We start from the raw sequence: 24,263 nt of genomic DNA on the forward strand, positions 1-24,263 counted from the left end.
TTCTCAGGCTTTCGCCTGCAATATCTGTTCTGTTATACTCACAGATAATATTTTTACAGTTTTGGAAAATTTAGAGTGTTTTCTAACCTAAGCTGTCAATTATATGCGTATTCTAGCATCTTGTCCTGACAAAATATCCCGTTTACTTTGGGAACGTTATTTTTCCCAAAATGCAAATACTGCCCCCTCGTTACAAAAGGTTTTAATGACTCCAACCAAGTGTATGTAAACTTCCGACTTCAAGTGTATTTACCTGGTTTATTTGATATTAATGGTTAACAATTGATACTTAACTTATTGTAAGACATTTCTGTCCTGCTAGTGTCTGTCTACACCAAGCTAATCTTGGTGTATGGTCACCAGAGATGGATTGAGCTGACAAATGGGTAAAAGACTACATTACAAGGACAATAATGTGTTTTATTAGAGATAGCTTAGGAGTAGAACAATCCCTCATTGTCTCAACATCATCCTTGCATCTGGGAAACTAAGTCAGGGTGTGATTAAGACAACAACCCACATGCAGATAATGACAGGAGCCAGAGTGGCTTAAGATGCCCCATCTGTATGAGGGGGGTTGAACCAACCATGACTGAGCATTGTTAGTGTCAGCTATATACAGTACTCTGCATTTGTGTAAAGGTTAGGTTACTCGGTCCAACACTCAAGGGATGGGGGTCGGCCAGCCTCCTTATTGCAATAATTAATAGATATTAAATTAAGATGATTGTCTGAAGAAGTGACCACATCTCTCTTATTACTGAATTTCCACGACACTTGTTAAAAGTTAATTTGTGGAATCTCTTTCCTTCTTAATGCATTTGAGCCAATCAGTTGTGTTGTGACAATGTCACGGCTGGCTGAAGGACTGGACCAAGGTGCAGCATGGTAAGTGTACATTTTCTCTTTATTAAAATCGATGCCGACAAAACAAAGAACAAAAGCAAACCGTGAAGCTCTGAACAAAGTCAAAGTCAACTTCAACATCCCACAAAACAGGTGGGGGAAAAGGGTACCGAAGTATGGTTCTCAATCAGAGACAACGGTAGACAGCTGCCTCGGATTCAGAACCACACCCGGCCAAACACATAGAAATAGAAGATCATAGAACATAGTACATAGAACATAGACTGCCCACCCAAATCACACTTTGACCAAAACAAAATAGACACATACAACGCTTTCTACGGTCTGGGCGTGACAGACAAGGTAGGGGTAGTGTACAGAAGATAGCCCTCTTTGGTAAAATGCCAAGTCCGTATCATGGCAAGAACAGCTCAAATAAGCAAAGAAAAATGACAGTCCTTCATTACTGTAAGACATGAAGGTCAGTCAACCCGGACATTTTCAAGAACTTTTAAAGTTTCTTGAAGTGCAGTCGCAAGAACCATCAAGCGCTATAATGAAATTGGCTCTCGCGAGGATCGCCACAGGAAAGGAAGACCAAGAGTTACCTCTGCTGCAGAGGATATGTTCAGCCTCAGAAATTGCAGCCCAAATAAATTCTGCACAGTGTTCAGGTAACAGACACATCTCAACATCAACTGTTCAGAGGAGAATGGGTTAATCAGGCCATCATGGTCTAATTGCTGCAAATAAACCACTGCTAAGATGAAGAGACTTGTTTGGGCCAAGAAACACGATCAGTGTCCACGACCAGTGGAAATCTGTCCTTTGGTCTGATGAGTCCAAATTTGAGATTTGTGATTGCAACTGCCTTGTCTTTTTGAGATGCAGAATAGGTGAACAGATGATCTCTGCATGTGTGGTTCCCGCCGTGAAGAATGGAGGGGGTGTGATGGTGTGGGGGAGCTTTACTGGTGACACTGTCAGTGATTTATTTAGAATTCAGGAAACAGTTAACCAGCTTGGCTACCAGAGCATTCTGCAGCGATACGCCATGGTTTGTGGTTAGTGGGACTATAATTTGTTTTTCAACAGGACAATGACCCAACACACTTCCAGGATGTGTAAGGGCTATTTGACCAAGAAGGAAAGTGATGGAGTGCTGCATCAGATGACCTGACCTCCACAATCACCCAACCTCAAGCCAAATTAGATGGTTTGGAATGAGTTGGACTGCAGAGTGAAGGAAAATCAGCCAACAGGTGATCAGCATATGTGGGAACTCCTTCAAGACTGTTGGACAAACATTCCAGGTGAAGCTAGTGACAGAATGCCAACAGTGTGCAAAGCTGTCATCAAGGTGGCTAGCAGGACAGAAATGTGTTACTATTAGTTAAATATCAATTGTTAACCATTTATGTAAAATAACCAGGTAAATATGTAATTTTTCTACCACACAAGGCACACCTGTTGAAATGCATGTCAGGTGACTGTCTCATGAAGATGGTTGAGAGAATGCCAAGAGTGTGCAAAGCTGTCATCAAGGCATAGGGTGGCTACTTTGAGGAATCCCAAATATAAAATATATTTTGATTTGTTCAACACTTTTTTGGTTACTACATTATTCCATATGTGTTATTACATAGTTTTGATGTCTTCACTATTATTCTACAATGTAGATAATAGTGAAAATAAAGAAAACCCCTTGAATAAGTAGGTGTGTCCAAACCTTTGACTGGTACTGTATGTAGCAGAGTTGAAGAAACTGTTTGGAGTTTGGAGTTGGTAGAGAACCTAAATGACACATTAAGTAAGGGATAGATTCTACTGTGGACTAAAACATGAATACATTCAGAAATGTTTGTTCACAGAATCAGATCTCACATTTGAAAAGGCTGTTGAAATTGCTGAGGCTTTGGAAATGGTGACCAAGGATGCAATAGAGTTGCAAAGTAAAATAAATACTGACCTCTTCACAAACTTCCATGCACAATTTCACTCAGCAGACAAGAAGAACGGAGCACCCTTGGTCATGCACAGTGTTGCTCTATGTTATTCTTGTACTGACTAGCGTGAGTAAATGTGAAGCTCCAGCTGACTTACTTGTATTCAGAGTCTTTCTTATTGTATCCATTAGTAATAATCCCTGATGTTTTCTCATGCTCTGTCTCTTGTCCCTCTGCAGCAGACATAATGCGCAATACATGTGGAACATCAAATCACAATATCAAATCACAATACATATAGAATCGTGAGATCCGCAATGCATGTTGTATAGGCACCTAAGTATCGTTATAATATTTTATTGTGAGGTCCCTGGCAATTCCAGCCCTACTACCTGTATGGCGTACATCTCGATCGAGCAAATTAAACATTGTTTTACAGAGGATTTACAGAGGATTAAAAAACAACACCATGGTCAAATTGTCATATTAACAAATGTCTTAACAGAGCTGGTGTCAGGTAACTTTGTCTGCTCTAAGCATACCCACGGGTATAAACAGTCTTTAAAAGCCATTCAAAAAATATATATAGCAGCATTTTCTGATTCAATGGAGGACATGACATTTCACAATTCAATAAAAATAAAGTTCAACAAAATGCCCAGTTTTTCTTCTCCTTTTCCCAACATGCTTTCACACGCTGTAAACATTGCAAATATGCAAATATTCTGTACTGCTCGTGAACCATTGTCAACTCTCGTCATGCCAGGCACGTGTGTGTGTCCAAATAGACTGCTACTCTCTACGACTTTAAAAGATGAGAGAAGTTGGTGTGTGTGTGTCCGTGGTTATTGGACAGAGGGACATGGAGTCAGAAACACAGTTTCCGTCTGTCCAGCCTATGCCTCAGAAGGCGACCTGTGTGAGGATCTTTCCTATCTTCTTCAGTCAGTGGAGGACCTGTTTGGACTCAGCACACCACAGCTCCCTGTGACACGGCTCAGTGTTCTCACAGCTCTTATGTACTTCCTCCTGCTGCTCCTACAGCAGACAGAGAGAGAGAGAGAGTAGAGGTGAGACACGCAAGAACACAGAGCCCGCCAAACACATGCAATTAAACTCAGCAATTCCAATTCTATCCAATGCTTCTCAATAAGGAAAATGTGGAATTGTTTTCTGAATTGACTGGAATTTAAATGGAATTGATCCCAACCCTGGTAAGGATAAAGCAAGGAGGAGTTTGTCCTACTGAATGAATGAAAGCAGAGAGAGGGAGAGTTTGTCCTCCTGAAGGAATGCAAGCAGAGAGAGGGAGAGTTTGACCTACTGAATGAATGAAAGCAGAGAGAGGGAGAGTTTGACCTACTGAGATAGTACAAAAGGGGAAGGAAGTCATAACTATAACAGTGAAAAATAGAGGCAAGAGAAGGGGAGATTTTGAGAGAGAAAAATAACGTGTGTTGTTCTTGGCAACGTCGAGCAGGATGTGTTCACACTTCATCAGAGCATCAACTCTCTTCGTCTTCCTCTGTGGCAGGCCCTCAAAAAACACTGCCTCAGCCCACAATATACCTACCACACACACACAGAGACAGAGAGAGACAGAGAGAGACAGAGACAGAGACAGAGAGACAGAGAGAGAGAGAGAGAGAGAGAGAGAGAGAGAGAGAGAGAGAGAGAGAGAGAGAGAGAGAGAGAGAGTTGTTTGTAATAAAATACAAACAACTTCAACCTTCTGATATCTGACTAAACTAAAAAGAGCAGAGTTAGAGTAAACACAAAGGAATTCTGTTGAAGTTATTGTTCATTATATTCCCTTTATTTACATAACTTTGCCATTATTATTATTTTGGGTTGTCTGCTTACAAAGACATTTCACTCAAACAGTGACCAAGCTAACTTGCATTAATACTGATTGGATCAGACTAAAATGACAGAGAATTGCTCTCCATAACATGTTACCTGCTGGGACACTCCTGTAGGAGTGCAGAGGCTTTAGCCATCAGTGTGTTGGCGATGTTCTTCAGCCATGTCCTGAACTCCAGTCTCACAAACTCCAACCTGACAACACACACATAGTCTGCTTGAAGGAGTATGTCCGTGGTTGCCATGGTGCCGTGAGGACGACCAAAGCTTACTGATGAAAAAAAACGAAACAAATCGATACAGTTAGATTTTTTACAATATATCATATAATGTTGACAATATCGCAGTAATACTTTTGCTCTGGTTGGCTGTACCTGCATAGCTTGTTCTCCATCTTCGTTATAAATAGTGAGCCAATTTGTTTTCAACACTCATTTCCATGACAGATCCAAAATAATTTTCTAAGGACTCTCTATTGTCTCTCTGCAGTAGACATATGGTGAGCAATATGTTTCCAAAATCCAATGACAATACATGTAGGATCATGAAAATCCCAATACGTCACATTGGCACCCAAGTATCGTGATAATATTGCATCGTGAGGTCTCTGGTAATTACCAGCCCTAGAGCTCTGTAAATATTGTGCATATCTAACCTGTTCGGTCATATGCCTTTCGACTGTGATATACAGGTACCAGTCAAACGTTTGAGCACACCTACTCAATCCAGGGTTTTTCTTTATTATTACAACTGTCTACATTGTAGAATAATAGTGAAGACATCAAAACTAGGAAATAACACATGTAGTAACCACAAAAAGTGTTAAATCAAAATATATTTGAGATTCTTCAAAGTAGCTACTCTTTCTTTGCCTTGATGACAGCTTTGCACACTCTTGGCATTCTCTCTCCCGGAAGGAATGCATTTCAATTATCAGGTGTGCCTTTTTAAAAGTTCATTTGTCGAATTTCTTTCCTTCTTAATCCGTTTCAGCCAATCAGTTATGTTGTGACAAGGTAGGGGTGGTATACAGAAGATCGCCCTATTTGGTAAAAGAAAACTGATCCATATTATGGCAAGAACAGCTCAAATCAGCAAAAAGAAACAACAGTCCACCATTATTTCAAATTTCAAGAGCTTTGAACGTTTCTTCAAGTGCAGTCACAAAAACCACCAAGTGCTATGATGAAACTGGCTCTCATGAGGAGAGCCAGAGGAAAGGAAGACCCAGAGTTACCTCTGCCGCAGAGGATAAGTTCATTAGAGAGTTAACAGCCTCAGAAATTGCAGCCCAAATAAATGCTTCACAGAGTTCAAGTAACAAATACACCTCAACATCAACTGTTCAGAGGAGATTGCGTGAATCAGGCCTTCATGGTCGAATATGCTGCAGAGAAACCACTAATAAAGGACACCAATAAGAAGAAGAGACTTGCTTGGGCCAAGAAACATGAGCAATGGACATTAGACCGGTGGAAATCTGTCCTTTGGATCCAACCGCTGTGTCTTTGTGAGATGCAGAGTAGGTGAACAGATGATCTCTGCATGTGTGGTTCCCACAATGAAGCATGGGGGAGGAGGTGTGATGGTGTGGGGGTGCTTTGCTGATGACACTGTCAATTATTTGTTTAGAATTCAAGGCACACTTAACCATCATGGGTACCACAGCATTCATTCCATCTGGTTTGCCCTTAGTGGGACTATCATTTGTTTTTCAACAGGACAATGACCCAAAACACACCTCCAGTCTGTGTTAGGGTATTTGACAAAGAAGGAGAGTGATGGAGTGCTGCATCACATTACCTGGCCTCCACAATCACCTGACCTCAACCCAACTGAAATGGTTTGGATTTGGGTTGAGTTTGACCGTAGAGTGAAAGAAAAGCAACCAACAAGGGCTCAGGATATGTGGGAACTCCTGCAAGACTATTGGAAAAGCATTACACATGAATTTGTTTGAGAGAATGCCAAGAGTGTGCTTTGCTGTCATCAAGGCAAAGGGTGGCTAGTTTGAATAATCTCAAATATAATATATATATTTTCATCCATGGCTAATTTCTGAAAGGGCCAATGTTAGCCACTGGAGGACAAATACACAACGACATGCAACAATTCAAGTTGTTTCTGTCAATGACGTATTTCTTCGTGATAGGAGTGAAGCCAAATCCAAACTGGCTTCCCTTTACACTTTTTTTTGGTTCACTCAGTTTACCGCACCATTGACTGGCTAATATTTTACACTTTTCTTTTATCAAGGGAGGCCAAATGCTCCAATGCATTCAATGCTCCAGGCGACAACAATGTCATACTCTTTATGACCAGACCACATCAGATTGATACACATACAGAGACAGAGGGGCGCTGTTTTGCTGGCTCGGATGCTTTCTCCGGTGACATATACTGTATTTAGCCTCTTGCAAATTGAAGGACAATTATGACAACACAGAGAATGACATATTTTCATTATAACATTTATTTGAATGAGTAAGTTAGTTTTATTTCATTCTTCCAGCAGACGATATAGTCCGGACAAAAGCCAGTTGATAGTTCTCAGGTTCTGAAGTTGCTAGCCAAACAGGCTAGTCATTAGTTCTATTGGGTTGTTTTTGACCTGGTTGTTCATTCTATTCATTCTACAATATTTACAATATTGCTATGCTAAACCAATCATTGGTATGTAACTAGCTATCAGTGGTAAAATGATGACGAGAGATGAGACAAGAACTTTAAGAAATAATGATTTAATAAATAATTTATACTAGGGTAGGGGGCAGCATTCGGAATTTTGGAAGAAAAGCATGCCCAAATTAAATGGCCTGCTACTCGGGCCCAGAAGATATGATATGCATATAACTTGTAGATTTGGATAGGAAACACTCTAAAGTTTCCAAAACTGTTAAAATAGTGTTTGTGAGTATAACAGAACTGATTTGGCAGGCGAAAATCTGAGAGAAATCCATTCAGGAATTTTAAAAAATATATATTTTTTTAGGTTTCTATTCAATGCCATTACAATATCCATTGACATAGGACTCGATTTGCAGTTCCTATGCCTTCCACTAGATGTCAACAGTCTTTAGAAATTGTTTCAGGCTTGTAATTCTGATAAATGAGAGAGTAAGACCAGTCTGAATGAGTGGACCCTGACGTGTCACAGAGCTTTTTCATGCTCAATCCCGAGAGAGTGCATTTCTTGTTTACCTTTTATATTGACGACGTTATTGTCCGGTTGAAATATGATAGATCATTTAGGTTAAAAACAACCTGAGGATTGAATATAAACATCGTTTGACATGTTTCTAAGAACTTTACTGATACAATTTAGATTTTTTTTGTCTGCCTGTTTTGACTGCGTTTGAGCCTGTGGATTGCTGAAGAAAACGTGTGAATAAAACTGAGGTTTTTGGATATAAAGAGACTTTATTGAACAAAAGGAACATTCTGATTGCCACCATATGAAGATCATCAAAGGTAAGGGATTAATTTTATCTCTGTTTCTGAGTATTATAACGCTTCTGCTTGGCTGGTTACTGTCTGTAATAATTTGTCAACTGGGCTATGTTCTGGGCTAGGTATGTTCTGGGCCAGGTATGCTTACGCCGAAAAGCATTTTATAAATCTGACACCGTGGTTGGATTAACAAGAAGTTAATTTCTGGTTGTAGGCCTCTCTGGCCTTCTCTCCCCTACTCTCCCCTCCTCACCCCCTGATTGTAGGCCTCCTCTCCCTTTCTCTCCCCCTGGTTGTAGGCCTCTCTGGCCTTCTCTCCCCCTGGTTGTTTGCCTCCCTGACCTTCTCTCCCCTCTCTCCCCCTGGTTGTAGGCCTCCTTGACCTTCTCTCCCCTCCTATCCCCCTGGTTGTAGGCGTCTCTGGCCTTCTCTCCCCCTCTTCTTCCCCTGGTTGTAGGCCTCTCTGGCCTTCTTTCCCCTCGTCTCCACCTCCTGTCCCCCTGGTTGTAGGTCTCTCTGACCTTCTCTCCCCTCCTGTCCCCCTGGTTGTAGGCCTCTCTGGCCTTCTCTCCCCCACTCTCCCCTCCTCACCCCCTGATTGTAGGCCTCCTCTCCCTTTCTCTCCCCCTGGTTGTAGGCCTCTCTGGCCTTCTCTCCCCTTCTCTCCCCTCCTCTCCCCCTGGTTGTAGGCCTCTCTGGCCTTCTCTCCCCTTCTCTCCACTCCTCTCCCCCTGGTTGTAGGCCTCTCTGGCCTTCTCTCCCCTTCTCTCAACTCCTCTCCCCCTGGTTGTAGGCCTCTCTGGCCTTCTCTCCCCTTCTCTCCCCTCCTCTCCCCCTGGTTGTAGGCCTCTCTGGCCTTCTCTCCCCTTCTCTCCACTCCACTCCCCCTGGTTGTAGGCCTCCCTGGCCTTCTCTCCCCTCCTCTTCCCCTGGTTGTAGGCCTCCTCTCCGCTCCTCTACCCCTGGTTGTAGGCCTCTGCACCTGATTGTAGGCCTCTTCTGGCCTTCTCTCCCCTCCTCTCCCCTGGTTGTAGGCAGCCTTCTCTCCACTCCTCTCCCCCTGGTTGTAGGCCTCTCTGGCCTTCTCTCCCCTTCCCCCTCTCCACTCCACTCCCCCCCTGGTTGTAGGCCCTCTCTGGCATTCTCTCCCCCCTCCCTCCTCTCCCCTGGTTGTAGGTCCTCTGGCCTCCCCTCCTCTCAGGCCTCTCTGGCCTTCCTCCCCTCCCTCCCCCTGGTTGTAGGTCTCTCACCCCTTCTCTCCACCTGGTTGTAGGCTTCTCTGGCCTTCTCTCCCTCCTCTCCCCTCCTCACCCCCTGGTTGTAGGCATCTCTCCCCTCCTCTACCCCTGGTTGTAGGAAGGCTAGGTAGGCCTACTCCCCAGGGGAGGAGGAGGGAGAGAATGCCAGAGGGACTAGAACCAGGGGTAGAGGAGGGGAGAGATGCCTACAACCTGGTTGTAGGAGGAGAGAAGGCCTGAGAGGTCGACAACCAGGGGGAGGGGGAAAAGGCTCTCCCCTCCTCTCCCCCTGGTTGTAGGCCTCTCTCCCCTCCTCTCCCCCTGGTCGTAGGCCTCTCTGGCCTTCTCTCCCCTTCTCTCTCCTCCTCTCCCCCTGGTTGTTCGCCTCTCAGGCCTTTTCTCCCCTCCTCTCCCCCTGGTTGTCGACCTCTCAGGCCTTCTCTCCCCTCCTCACCCCCTGGTTGTAGGCATCTCTCCCCTCCTCTACCCCTGGTTGTAGGCCTACCTAGCCTTCTCTCCACTTCTCTCCCCCTGGTTGTAGGCCTCTCACCCCTTCTCTCCCCTCCTCTCCCCCAGGTTGTAGGCCTCTCTGGCCTTCTCTCCCCTTCTCTCCACTCCACTCCCCCTGGTTGTAGTCCTCTCTGGCATTCTCTCCCCTCCTCTCCCCCTGGTTGTAGGTCTCTCTGGCCTTCTCTCACCTCCTCTCCCCCTGGTTGTAGGTCTCTCACCCCTTCTCTCCACCTGGTTGTAGGCTTCTCTGGCCTTCTCTCCCCTCCTCTCCCCTCCTCACCCCCTGGTTGTAGGCATCTCTCCCCTCCTCTACCCCTGGTTGTAGGAAGGCTAGGTAGGCCTACAACCAGGGGGAGAGGAGGGGAGAGAATGCCAGAGAGGACTAGAACCAGGGGTAGAGGAGGGGAGAGATGCCTACAACCAGGGGGTGAGGAGGGGAGAGAAGGCCTGAGAGGTCGACAACCAGGGGGAGAGGGGAGAAAAGGCTCTCCCCTCCTCTCCCCCTGGTTGTAGGCCTCTCTCCCCTCCTCTCCCCCTGGTCGTAGGCCTCTCTGGCCTTCTCTCCCCTTCTCTCTCCTCCTCTCCCCCTGGTTGTTCGCCTCTCAGGCCTTTTCTCCCCTCCTCTCCCCCTGGTTGTAGGCCTCTCTCCCTTCCTCTCCCCCCGGTTTTAGTCCTCTCTGGCATTCTCTCCCCTCCTCTCCCCCTGGTTGTGGGTCTCTCTGGCCTTCTCTCCCCTCCTCTCCCCTCCTCTACCCCTCGTTGTAGGTCTCTCTGGCCTTCTCTCCCCTCCTCTCCCCCTGGTTGAAGGCCTCTCTCCCCTCCTCTCCCCCTGGTCGTAGGCCTCTCTGGTCTTCTCTCCGCTTCTCTCCCCTCCTCTCCCCCTGGTTGTAGGCCTCTCTCCCCTCCTCTCCCCCTGGTTGTACGCCTCTCTGGCATTCTCTCCCCTTCTCTCCCCTCCTCTCCCCCTGGTTGTAGGCCTCTCTGGCCGTATCTCCCCCTGGTTGTAGTCCTCTCTGGCCTTCTCTCCCCTCCTCTCCCCCTTGTTGTCGGCCTCTCTGGCCTTCTCTCCCCTTCTCTCACCTCCTCTCCCCCTGGTTGTAGACCTCTCAGGCCTTTTCTCCCCTCCTCTCCCCCTGGTTGTCGACCTCTCAGGCCTTCTCTCCCCTCCCCTCCTCCTCCTCCTCTCCCCCTGGTTGTAGGCCTCTCTCCCTTCCTCTCCCCCTGGTTTTAGTCCTCTCTGGCATTCTCTCCCCTCCTCTCCCCCTGGTTGTAGGTCTCTCTGGCCTTTTCTCCCCTCCTCTCCCCTCCTCTACCCCTGGTTGTAGGTCTCTCTGGCCTTCTCTCCCCTCCTCTCCCCCTGGTTGTAGGCCTCTCTGGCCTTCTCTCCCCTCCTCTCCCCCTGGTTGTAGACCTCTCTCCCCATCTCTCCTCTCCTCTCCCCCTGGTTGTAGGCCTCTCTGGCCTTCTCTCCCCTCCTCTCCCCCTGGTTGTAGGCCTCTCTCCCCTCCTCTCCCCCTGGTTGTAGGCCTCTCTGGCCTTCTCTCCCCTTCTCTCCCCTTCTCTCCCCTCCTCTCCCCCTGTTTGTAGGCCTCTCTGGCCTTCTCTCCCCTTCTCTCCCCTCCTCTCCCCCTGGTTGTAGGTCTCTCTGGCCTTCTCTCCCCTCCTCTCCCCCTAGTTGTAGGCCTCTCTGGCCTTCTCTCCCCTCTCCCCCTGGTTGTAGACCTCTCTCCCCATCTCTCCTCTCTCCCACTGGTTGTAGGCCTCTCTCCCCTCTCCCCCTGGTCGTACGCCTCTCTGGCCTTCTCTCCCCTCCTCTCCCCCTGGTTGTAGGCCTCTCTCCCCTCCTCTCCCCCTGGTTGTAGGCCTCCCCTTCTCTCCCCTCCTCTCCCCCTGGTTGTAGGCCTCTCTGGCCTTATCTCCCCCTGGTTGTAGGCCTCTCTGGCCTTCTCTCCCCTTCTCTCCCCTCCTCTCCCCCTGGTTGTCGGCCTCTCTGGCCTTCTCTCACCTCCTCTCCCCCTGGTTGTAGGTCTCTCAGGCCTTTTCTCCCCTCCTCTCCCCCTGGTTGTCGACCTCTCAGGCCTTCTCTCCCCCTCCTCTCCCCCTGGTTGTAGGCCTCTCTCCCTTCCTCTCCCCCCGGTTTTAGTCCTCTCTAGCATTCTCTCCCCTCCTCTCCCCCTGGTTGTGGGTCTCTCTGGCCTTCTCTCCCCTCCTCTCCCCTCCTCTACCCCTGGTTGTAGGTCTCTCTGGCCTTCTCTCCCCTCCTCTACCCCTGGTTGTAGGCCTCTCTCCCCTCCTCTACCCCTGGTTGTAGGCCTCTCTCCCCTCCTCTCCCCCTGGTCGTAGGCCTCTCTGGCCATCTCTCCCCTCCCCCTGGTTGTAGGCCTCTCTCCCCTCCTCTCCCCCTGGTTGTAGGCCTCCCGTTCTCTCCCCTCCTCTCCCCCTGGTTGTAGACCTCTCTCCCCTCCTGGTTGTAGGCCTTTCTGGCCTTCTCGTTGTGCTCAGACTGCTCCTCCTTAGTGTTTCAGGGCCTCGGTATATGTTTTAATGTTCCCCAACACCCACTCCAGCCTCACTTCATAAACACCAACATAGGGACAAACACACACACACACACACACACTTTACATTCACTTTTCATCTTAGTTCTTACATTAGAACACTCTTATCGTCAGAAACAACATTTCATTGTGAATAAAAGCATGCAAAGAAATAACATCAAACAAAAGTAGGCAGTGTAAAGACAACCATTGTTAAAAAGTAATTAAACTTTCTCGCGCGGTGTCCCTCGACAATATTCCGCTGAAATGGCAACGCGCGAAATGCCAAAATATTTTTGGGAAATATGTAACTTTCACACATTAAGAAGTCCATTACAGCAAATTAAAGATAAAGATCTTGTTAATCTACCCACAGTGTCCAATTTCAAAAATGCTTTACAGCTAAAGCACAACACATGATTATGTTAGGTCAGAGCCAAGTCACAAAAACACACACAGCCATTTTTCCAGCCAAAGATAGAAGTCAAAATAAGCAGAAATATAGATAAAATGAATCACTAAGCTTTGATGATCTTCATCAGATGACACTCATAGGACTTCATGTTACACAATACATGTATGTGTTATTCGATAATGTGCGTATTTATATAAAAAAATCTCAGTTTACATTGGCGCGTAACTTGCAGTAATGTTTTGATTCCAAAACATCTGGTGATTTTGTTATTCAAAGAATTAAAGATCGACATCTCCTTAACTTCTTGTGACTCTCAAACCCGGATCCGGGAGCGTAATCATAGCCTCAAACTAATTAGCATATCGCAGCGGACATAAATCTTCCTACAATATCTTCCTATTCATGAAAATCACAAATGAAATATATTGAGACACAGCTTAGCATTTTTTTAATCACACTGTCATCTCAGATTTTCAAAATATGCTTTACAGCCAATGCTAGACAAGCATTTGTGTAAGTTTATCATGGCATAAGGCTATGCTAGGCTCTGCCTGCAGCAGGCAACATTTTCACGAAAATAAGAAAAGCAATCAAATTAAGTAATTTACCTTTGAAGAACATAGGATGTTTTCACTCAGGAGACTCCCAGTTAGATAGCAAATGTTCAATTTTTCCAAAAATATTATTTTTGTAGGCGAAAAAGCTCCCGTTTGTTCGTCATGTTTGGCTGAGAAATCGACCGGAAAATGCGGTCACTACAAGGTCAAACTTTTTTCCAAATTAGCTCCATAATATTGACAGAAACATGGCAAATGTTGTTTAGATGTTTATGTTTTTCACATATCTATTCGATAATATATCCGTCGGGACAATTGGTTTCTCATAAGAAGCGATTGGAAAAATGGCTACTTGTGTACTTTACGCAAGATTTTCTGATGGAGCCATCATGTGACCACTTGCTCAATGTGGTCCCTTATGGCTATTCTTCAACATAAATGCGTAAAAAGACGCACAATGCTGTAGACACCTTGGGGAATACGTAAGCTCATTCGTAGCTTATTCACAGCCATATTCACAGTCATTGGCATGAAGCGGTTTCAAAAAATGTGTCACTTCCTGATTGGATTTTTATCTGGGTTTCGCCTGCAACATCAGTTCTGTTGCTCTCACAGACAATATCTTTGCAGTTTTGGAAACGTCAGTGTTTTCTATCCAAAGCTGTCAATTATATGCATAGTCGAGCATCTTGTTGTGACAAAATATCCCGTTTAAATCACAGACCACTGACTCAAAGAGGTCTCATGAGCCCCTCCTTTATAGTAGAATCCTCATTCAAGTTTCAAAAGACGGTTGACATCTAGTGGAAGCCATAGGAAGTGCAACCTCATCCATATCTCAATGTGTAGGCCAAGCTTTGAAAAACTACAAACCTCAGATTTCCCACTTCCTGGTTGGATTTTTCTCAGGTTTTCGCCTGCCATATGAGTTCTGTTATACTCACAGACATCATTCAAACAGTTTTAGAAACTTCAGAGTGTTTTCTATCTAATACTACTAATATTATGCATATATTAGCATCTGGGACATAGTAGGAGGAAGTTCACTAAGGACACGCTATTCATCCAAAAGTGAAGATGCTGCCCCCTATCCCAAAAAGGTTCATGTCATGTTTCAAAGTTGCAAGTGCTAACATCGTCAGGCATAGCCTCAGTTCTTGACAGTTTCTGCTGACTACAGCAGTGAAACTCGGTTTTTCTTGCCAAACAAGGGCATTGATCGATTTCCTGGTAACAGAGAGCACTATGGTGGTTTCCTATCTAGTTATGAATCTAGCAAGCCTGGGCATGGATGTATGGAGAAGACTGCTACTGTATAACGCCCCATTAACTTCACATAATACTTCCTCTCTGAGGTCAGGTTCATCTCACCAATTCCTGCTGTTCTGCCTGACTAAGAGGCAACCCCTGCACACCTAACACAGCCACCAGCTTCCAGATTGAAATTGACCTTTTATAGTAAATGACTGAGAACTGTATGCGGTTATAGGCCTACAGTATATTATTTATATCTCCCAGTGGGCCCTTCTGATAAGCCAAATTATCCCCTTGGGGCCCTCAATCTCTTCTTTAACTCCCCACCGCCACTGATGTTGTGGAAACTAAGATGGATGACTAAGGGGACTCGCTCTGATTAACCTTGCTGTATCAATAGTGGAGTCTTGGCTAAGGCTAACAGTTAAAGGTTATAGTTACATATAGTGGAGAAGCAGGACATTCCCCCCCACTCAACTCAAATCCCTGTCATCTCTCACACATGTGAATATGCACACACCATCTTGTATATCTTCCATCACACACCGAACCACATTTGGGACTCACCCTGGAAGTAGGAGCACTGCTACAACCTTGGCCAGTAGCAGCTTCACAGCAGCCGACCATATCTCTTCACTGTTAGGGTTAGCCTGGACACAAAGGGAGAAATGTTTTGCTTGTATCAAATCTTGGTTTGCACTTTGCTGTGTACCCTATTGTTAAGAAAGAAAGATAACATTGGAATAAGCATGTTTACTCAAACTAGCAAGCTCATTGTTCCTCTCTCACCTGGAAGGCCAGAGCCAGAATGCTGCAAGCAGCAGGCAGTTCTCAGCCAGCCACTTGAACTTGGTCCCCAACAGCCACAGGACAGTGAGCCACCACCCTCTGCAGCCTCCAGAGACTCCCTGGGATGGGGGGTAACAAGGAGGGATGGAGGAGAAGTAAGAGGGTGAGGTATGGAGAGATAGAAAGGAGGTGAAATGAGAGGGAGATGTGGGGAAAGATAGAGGGAGGAGTGACGAAAGGGGGAAGAGGGAGAGATTTAATAAGTAAATGAGAGAGTATGAGAGGAAAGAGAGGCTTTGAAAAGTGATTGACCACAACTAACCAAATGGGATCATTAAGAGGGTGAATATAAACACTATTATACATTAAGACAAGACGGACTCCTAGATAAGCGACCAATCAAATTATTTGGCTTCTATTGAGTCACCTGCCAATAAAAAATTGCCACAGTGAAGATATCCACTCTGAAATATTCTAGTTTACAATGCACGTAGTCATTTGATTCAACTTCTGCTTACACGCACACGCACACACACACACACACACACACACACACACACACACACACACACACACACACACACACACACACACACACACACACACACACACACACACACCTGGTGCCATGGTTCTTTTCGAAGTAAGATGACCTGAGCCACACACTCATTTTTCTGAGGAACATCTGCATGGCGTGGGCATAGATGGCACGGGCACACTCCAGTACCCATGGGACACACACTGAAACACAACAACAGTCACATTACACACACCAACACCCCGTGGGAGACACTGAAATAAAAACAAATTACATTTACATTTAAGTCATTTAGCAGACGCTCTTATCCAGAGCGACTTACAAATTGGTGCATACACCTTATGACATCCAGTGGAACAGCCACTTGCATCTAAATCTTTTTTTTTTTGGGGGAGAAGGATTACTTACCCTTACTTACCCTATCCTAGGTATTCCTTGAAGAGGTGGGGTTTCAGGTGTCTCCGGAAGGTGGTGATTGACTCCGCTGTCCTGGCGTCGTGAGGGAGTTTGTTCCACCATTGGGGGCCAGAGCAGCGAACAGTTTTGACTGGGCTGAGCGGGAACTGTACTTCCTCAGTGGTAGGGAGGCGAGCAGGCCAGAGGTGGATGAACGCAGTGCCCTTGTTTGGGTGTAGGGCCTGATCAGAGCCTGGAGGTACTGAGGTGCTGTTCCCCTCACAGCTCCGTAGGCAAGCACCATGGTCTTGTAGCGGATGCGAGCTTCAACTGGAAGCCAGTGGAGAGAGTGGAGGAGCGGGGTGACGTGAGAGAACTTGGGAAGGTTGAACACCAGACGGGCTGCGGCGTTCTGGATGAGTTGTAGGGGTTTAATGGCACAGGCAGGGAGCCCAGCCAACAGCGAGTTGCAGTAATCAAGACGGAGATGACAAGTGCCTGGATTAGGACCTGCGCCGCTTCCTGTGTGAGGCAGGGTCGTACTCTGCGGATGTTGTAGAGCATGAACCTACAGGAACGGGACACCGCCTTGATGTTAGTTGAGAACGTCAGGGTGTTGTCCAGGATCACGCCAAGGTTCTTAGCGCTCTGGGAGGAGGACACAATGGAGTTGTCAACCGTGATGGCGAGATCATGGAACGGGCAGTCCTTCCCCGGGAGGAAGAGGAGCTCCGTCTTGCTGAGGTTCAGCTTGAGGTGGTGATCCGTCATCCACACTGATATGTCTGCCAGACATGCAGAGATGCGATTCGCCACCTGGTCATCAGAAGGGGGAAAGGAGAAGATTAATTGTGTGTCGTCTGCATAGCAATGATAGGAGAGACCATGTGAGGTTATGACAGAGCCAAGTGACTTGGTGTATAGCGAGAATAAGAGAGGGCCTAGAACAGAGCCCTGGGGGACACCAGTGGTGAGAGCGCGTGGTGAGGAGACAGATTCTCGCCACGCCACCTGGTAGGAGCGACCTGTCAGGTAGGACGCAATCCAAGCGTGGGCCGCGCCGGGAGATGCCCAACTCGGAGAGGGTGGAGAGGAGGATCTGATGGTTCACAGTATCGAAGGCAGCCGATAGGTCTAGAAGGATGAGAGCAGAGAGAGAGAGTTAGCTTTAGCAGTGCGGAGCGCCTCCGTGATACAGAGAAGAGCAGTCTCAGTTGAATGACTAGTCTTGAAACCTGACTGATTTGGATCAAGAAGGTCATTCTGAGAGAGATAGCGGTAGAGCTGGCCAAGGACGGCACGCTCAAGAGTTTTGGAGAGAAAAGAGAGAAGGGATACTGGTCTGTAGTTGTTGACATCGGAGGGATCGAGTGTAGGTTTTTTCAGAAGGGGTGCAACTCTCGCTCTCTTGAAGACGGGAGGGACGTAGCCAGCGGTCAGGGATGAGTTGATGAGCGAGGTGAGGTAAGGGAGAAGGTCTCCGGAAATGGTCTGGAGAAGAGAGGAGGGGATAGGCTCAAGCGGGCAGGTTGTTGGGCGGCCGGCCGTCACAAGACGCGAGATTTCATCTGGAGAGAGAGGGGAGAAAGAGGTCAGAGCATAGGGTAGGGCAGTGTGAGCAGAACCAGCGGTGTCGTTTGACTTAGCAAACGAGGATCGGATGTCATCGACCTTCTTTTCAAAATGGTTGACGAAGTCATCAGCAGAGAGGGAGGAGGGGGGATTCAGGAGGGAGGAGAAGGTGGCAAAGAGCTTCCTAGGGTTAGAGGCAGATGCTTGGAATTTAGAATGGTAGAAAGTGGCTTTAGCAGCAGAGACAGAGGAGGAAAATGTAGAGAGGAGGGAGTGAAAGGATGCCAGGTCCGCAGGGAGGCGAGTTTTCCTCCATTTCCGCTCGGCTGCCCGGAGCCCTGTTCTGTGAGCTCGCAATGAGTCGTCGAGCCACGGAGCGGGAGGGGAGGACCGAGCCGGCCTGGAGGATAGGGGACATAGGGAGTCAAAGGATGCAGTAAGGGAGGAGAGGAGGGTTGAGGAGGCAGAATCAGGAGATAGGTTGGAGAAAGTTTGAGCAGAGGGAAGAGATGATAGGATGGAAGTGGAGAGAGTAGCGGGGGAGAGAGAGCGAAGGTTGGGACGGCGCGATACCATCCGAGTAGGGGCAGTGTGGGAAGTGTTAGATGAGAGCGAGAGGGAAAAGGATACAAGGTAGTGGTCGGAGACTTGGAGGGGAGTTGCAATGAGGTTAGTGGAAGAACAGCATCTAGTAAAGATGAGGTCAAGCGTATTGCCTGCCTTGTGAGTAGGGGGAAGGTGAGAGGGTGAGGTCAAAGAGGAGAGGAGTGGAAAGAAGGAGGCAGAGAGGAATGAGTCAAAGGTAGACGTGGGGAGGTTAAAGTCGCCCAGAACTGTGAGAGGTGAGCCGTCCTCAGGAAAGGAGCTCATCAAGGCATCAAGCTCATTGATGAACTCTCCGAGGGAACCTGGAGGGCGATAAATGATAAGGATGTTAAGCTTGAAAGGGCTGGTAACTGTGACAGCATGGAATTCAAAGGAGGCGATAGACAGATGGGTAAGGGAGAAAGAGAGAAAGACCACTTGGGAGAGATGAGGATCCCGGTGCCACCACCCCACTGACCAGAAGCTCTCGGGGTGTGCGAGAACACGTGGGCGGACGAGGAGAGAGCAGTAGGAGTAGCAGTGTTATCTGTGGTGATCCATGTTTCCGTCAGTGCCAAGAAGTCAAGGGACTGGAGGGAGGCATAGGCTGAGATGAACTCTGCCTTGTTGGCCGCAGATCGGCAGTTCCAGAGGCTACCGGAGACCTGGAACTCCACGTGGGTCGTACGCGCTGGGACCACCAGATTAGGGTGGTCGCGGCCACGCGGTGTGGAGGTTTGTATGGTCTGTGCAGAGAGGAGAGAACAGGGATAGACAGACACATAGTTGACAGGCTACAGAAAAGGCTACGCTAATGCAAGGAGATTGGAATGACAAGTGGACTACACGTCTCGAATGTTCAGAAAGTTAAGCTTACGTAGCAAGAATCTTATTGACTAAAATTATTAAAATGATACAGTACTGCTAAAGTAGGCTAGCTGGCAGTGGCTGCGTTGTTGACACTACACTAATCAAGTCGTTCCGTTGAGTGTAATAGTTTCTACAGTGCTACTATTCGGGGCTAGCTGGCTAGCTAGCAGTGTTGTTTACGTTACGTTGCGTTAAAAGAACGACAATAGCTGGCTAGCTAACCTAGGAAATCGCTCTAGACTACACAATTATCTTTGAAACAAAGACGGCTATGTAGCTAGCTACGATCAAACAAATCAAACCGTTGTACTGTAATGAAATGAAATGAAAATGTGATACTACCTGACCGGTGATTGAATTCGAAACAGTAGACGTTGGCTAGCTGTTAGCTGTTAGCTGTTGGCTAGCTAGCAGAGTCTCCTGCAGAGCGAAGTGCGAATGCGACCGCTCGCTCCAACCCGGAACCGGAACCAACCAAATTACTAATAATGTATCAAACTGTGGATATACCAAATGTTCCTGATGTAATCTGAGTATTGGGCATTTGGTACATTTGGTTAGTGAGAGGTTACAGGTATATGGTCATCATTCTTACGCTCTCTGCGTCCTCCATCCAGGTGTGTTTACAGCTCTCCTCGATGCCGATACCAATTATCGCCCGGGTCACCGCCTGGCACGTTGCCTGCCTTGTCACACTCAACCCAAGAATACATTACTTGATAGTAATAGTGCTCACTGTTGAGCCTAGTGAAGGAGAGAGAGAACTTGTGACCCGTGCCTAGTACAGTCGTGCAGGCCAGTGGAATGGTGGAGCCACTTGAGTGAAGAGGCCTACAAAACAACAGAATGAATCATGTGGAAACATCATGTCCCCATCCTCTTACAATGACAAGCATTAAATAATCTCCGATTTATGGGTTAGACGTTTAAAATCAGCTGTGCTGGGGGACATTATGACATGATCTTTTCTCTTTTGAGATGGATCAAGCCAGTGTTTGATCTTGCTCTGCAGTGCCATCTCCTTGTGCTTAATGTTTCCCCCTGTGCACTCCAATAAACTGTAACTCCCATCCCTGTGCCAGAGAACAGTAGATGGCCACTGTACATCCACTTTACTTTAGAGCCATGAAAAGTCAGAAGGAAAAGGATAATAAGTAAAAAAAAAAAAAAAAGGATAGGAATTAGAGAGATAATTGCGGTCAAATGCTTAGTTGCGAAACAGTAAGTGCAAGTTGAGGGGAATTGCACTGAACTGCACAGAGATCAGTAAGACATCAGTCACTGACCTGCACACACACGCAGGTCAGTGTTTTAAGTGCAGTCTGCTGCTGCTTGTTATGTGCTGCAAAGATAAAATAAGATAGAGGAAACAGTTGTGCCATATTACTCTGGCATGCCAGCGCCTTGGAAGAGAGGGAGTGGCCGTAGTATCATTTTACATAGTGGAGTCAAGGGCAACGCAGAAAACATTTGGGTAAAAAGTGAAGAGAATTAGACTGAATTAGAGGTTTTGTAAATGCTGGGTTGCAGCAGAAGGCTTTTGGATTATGGCTGCTCAAGACTGTTTGGTTTATTCAGTGGGTCACAGGAAAATACCAAGAGCTGGAAGTGGACCACACAGAACTTTGGAGCACACCTGTGTTTCCTGCTCTAGATTCTCACCACTATACACTGTTCTCTTCTCCACCATTTGAGTGTTCTCTTTGGCCTCCTCCAACTTGGCGGCAGTGATCCATATGTGACAGTCCATAGGGATGTTTATCCTGGGCCTTGTTCACGACACGCCTGTTCACGACACGTCTAGCGTTCTCATACATTCCAACCGTGCCAGCCACAGCTCCACAGCAGTCTTCCACAGATACATTCTCCAGAGCTGTTACACACATACTGTGTACCATGTGTATCCTGTGCCAAACAGGCAGGCCAGTGAAATGCAAGTGCCACTTGAGTGAAGAGGCCTATAAAATAAAACTACAGATCTATATGGATACACCATGTCCCCAGTCTTCTTACAAAACACGACCAGGGCTCCTCTACCATTTAAAGACGGATCTCTTCAATCATCTCTGATTTATGAGTGGGTAGACCTTTAAATAGACTGTGCTGGGGGACATTATGATATGACCTCGTCTCTTTTAAGCTGGATCAAGTCAGTGTTTATTTCAGCTCTGCAGTGTCTACTCCCTGTACTCGACTTGACACACATCGCTGCAGAAACACTTTATTTCGTAATGTAATCATGGCAATTGCCATGCTAATATCAACACATTGCCTAATAGCCTGGAGAGGCACACTGTGATGGAGAAATCTTTTTTGTCTTTCTTTGGTGAAATACAGTCAGACAGACAGAGGGCAGCCCAGACATGTATGTAGGCTGCTAACACCTTCATAGGATGCATAACATCCATCTCTGTCACAGAGGAATGCTGCTGGGAACTGCACTGTGTAATGGATCAGGGCTTGCACGGCATTGACACCATGACGGGGTGTACATGGGGGGGCATCAAACACTACAAGTGTCATTTGGGATAAGAAACTAATTGAACTGGAGCGTTGGTTTGTGGAACTATTTATTTCCCTCTTCTCTCAGTCTTCCTTTCCTTCTAGCGATAGTCCAAGCTCAACAGCAGACAATAAGCTCTCAGTCGCATTGCAGAATTAGACGCTTTTCCACCTTTCTCCAAACAACATATTTCAGAGTTACAAAATCAAGTGCCTATTACTGGGATTGAACGCACAAACCCTCGGGGCCGGAGCTTATGGCTTACGCCCATCAGCCATCCCCATCCACAACGCCCGAGCAAAACCCAACAATACAGTAATTGATGGTATTAGTGCTCACTGAATGGGTTAAGAGATTTTCTGGTACTTTACGGTTGTAAAGTCATTCATTGAGAATGGGTTAAGAGATTCTCTGGTACTTTACGGTTGTAAAGTCGTTCATTCAGAATGGGTTAAGAGATTCTCTGGTACTTTACGGTTGTAAAGTCGTTAATTCAGAATGGGTTAAGAGATTCTCTGGTACTTTACGGTTGTAAAGTCGTTAATTCAGAATGGGTTAAGAGATTCTCTGGTACTTTTGTATACTTTTTAGCCTGTAGTTCTGAAAGTAGTGCTCACGAGTCCCTGAAAATTGCATATTTTGTGCATATACGTGCATCACATCATCGTTCTCTTACTCTGCTGTGTGTTCATCTAGCTGGCGGTCACTCAAATGGCAGGGGGCTGAAGTTCATTGGCTGAAACTCAAATTGCTAGGGGGCTGGCCCACATGGAGAAAAATGTAGGGAAAATTGCAGCACACAGCTTCCAGAAAACAGTCACTTTCAAACTAGGGATTTTGTGGCTAATTGAGTGTGAACTACACATTTACACATCCAGTCCAAAGCTGGAGGTTTGAAAAATACTTACACTGTTGCCGAAGTTCCAGGCGACTAAAATCCTGTCTTTAATGATTAAGGTTTTTCGATAGGGCTAAAACAAGAAATACAGCTTCATGGTTTAAGTTGAGCTATTTATTAAGACTTGCCTTGATACCTCACCAATGCTGCAGTGGTCTAAGAAGCAGGCTCCTGCTCCACAGACCATTGGTTCAATCTGGGCACTCATCATGAGCTGTTTTTTATTGTTGCCTCTAGTGGTTTTGATGCCAAATTTGACTTGAATCTGGAGTGATCTCGCTGGACAGGTGTGAGAAACTGGTTTGCATCATTGTAGCTTTGTCGGGGCACAGACAGTCACTCACCCTTCCTGAGGACACGTTTCTTGGCCCTGACATCGGTCTCCAGCACAGCTCTGATGTAGATGCGTACAGACGTGGGGAGGTGACACAACGCCTAGGCCACCACGGCCTTGGCCGTATCCCCTAGCTCCAGCCTGGCAGACTCCAGCCACACATCCTCACTCTGGGGACAAAAAACACACACATTAATCTCACACACACAGCCTGGACCATCACTGCCTTGGTTGAGTCAAGTCATGTTTATTTGTCATATGCACATGATACACATGGTACACATTACAATTAAATTCTTACTTGGAGGTTCACTCTTGACAATGCTGCTGATTCACCTGGTTGTAGCCTAGCAGTCACATCAATTATTGCCACCACCAATGAGGTAAAGCAGTTTGAGGTACAGTATATCATAAACCTGTAGTACTTTGCACATTCCAGACAGCCAGAGAGGCCTAGACCGATAATCTAACGCAGGGTAGTCAGGCCAGCCCACCCCTAATGTCTGTAGATCTAACCAGACCAGAACTGACACTGACTGGTGGAGAAACTGAAGGCCTCATTTAATCTCATACATCAACCAAAATATACAGATACACACCATGGGAAGCCAGAAGTCTATTTCAAAAAGCTACTATACATTGTGTGCGTGCGCATGTTACCTTGGGGCACATATCGATGCCCTTCATGATGAGGTTCCTGGTCATCTGTAGTTTACCAGTCACCTCCTCTAACCTGGCCAATGTGATCCACACAAACACACACAAAAAGACAGTCAACAATACAGACAGAGATACAGATACGCAACAAATGTGTGTGTGTGCTTATTCTCTGGGGCTACTCCCCTGATGTCTCCTCCGTGTGTGGGGATCATAGAGTTGAGGTCAGTGAGGTAACCTTTAGGATCCACCACCGTCTGTCCACTCACTGAGTCAGACACCTGAGAGGGGAGAGATGGAGAGAAGATCAGCACAAATACACATACCAGGAAAAGTGGTACTGGCATGCTTACTGGAAACTTTTGATACCATCTGATAGCATTTGATAGCAGCTGACCAGTCCCTACCATAGCATATAGGTTGGTGCATAACAGTCAAACTAGACACAAGCTTTTAAGTCAGTAGGTCTAAGTGGTGTGTTACGTGGCTGAGCCTCATGTCCATC

At 46.6% G+C, this 24,263-nt stretch overlaps 1 pseudogene; it reads right to left on the reverse strand.

Annotated features, from left to right (window-relative positions):
* Positions 1-922: 922 nt before the first annotated feature.
* LOC118395237 (pre-mRNA-processing factor 6-like) lies at positions 923-24,262 on the reverse strand (annotated as a pseudogene).
* Position 24,263: the final 1 nt, after the last annotated feature.

The sequence above is a fragment of the Oncorhynchus keta genome, unplaced genomic scaffold, assembly GCF_023373465.1.
Source record: "Oncorhynchus keta strain PuntledgeMale-10-30-2019 unplaced genomic scaffold, Oket_V2 Un_contig_26588_pilon_pilon, whole genome shotgun sequence".
Taxonomy (NCBI): Eukaryota; Metazoa; Chordata; class Actinopteri; order Salmoniformes; family Salmonidae; genus Oncorhynchus; species Oncorhynchus keta.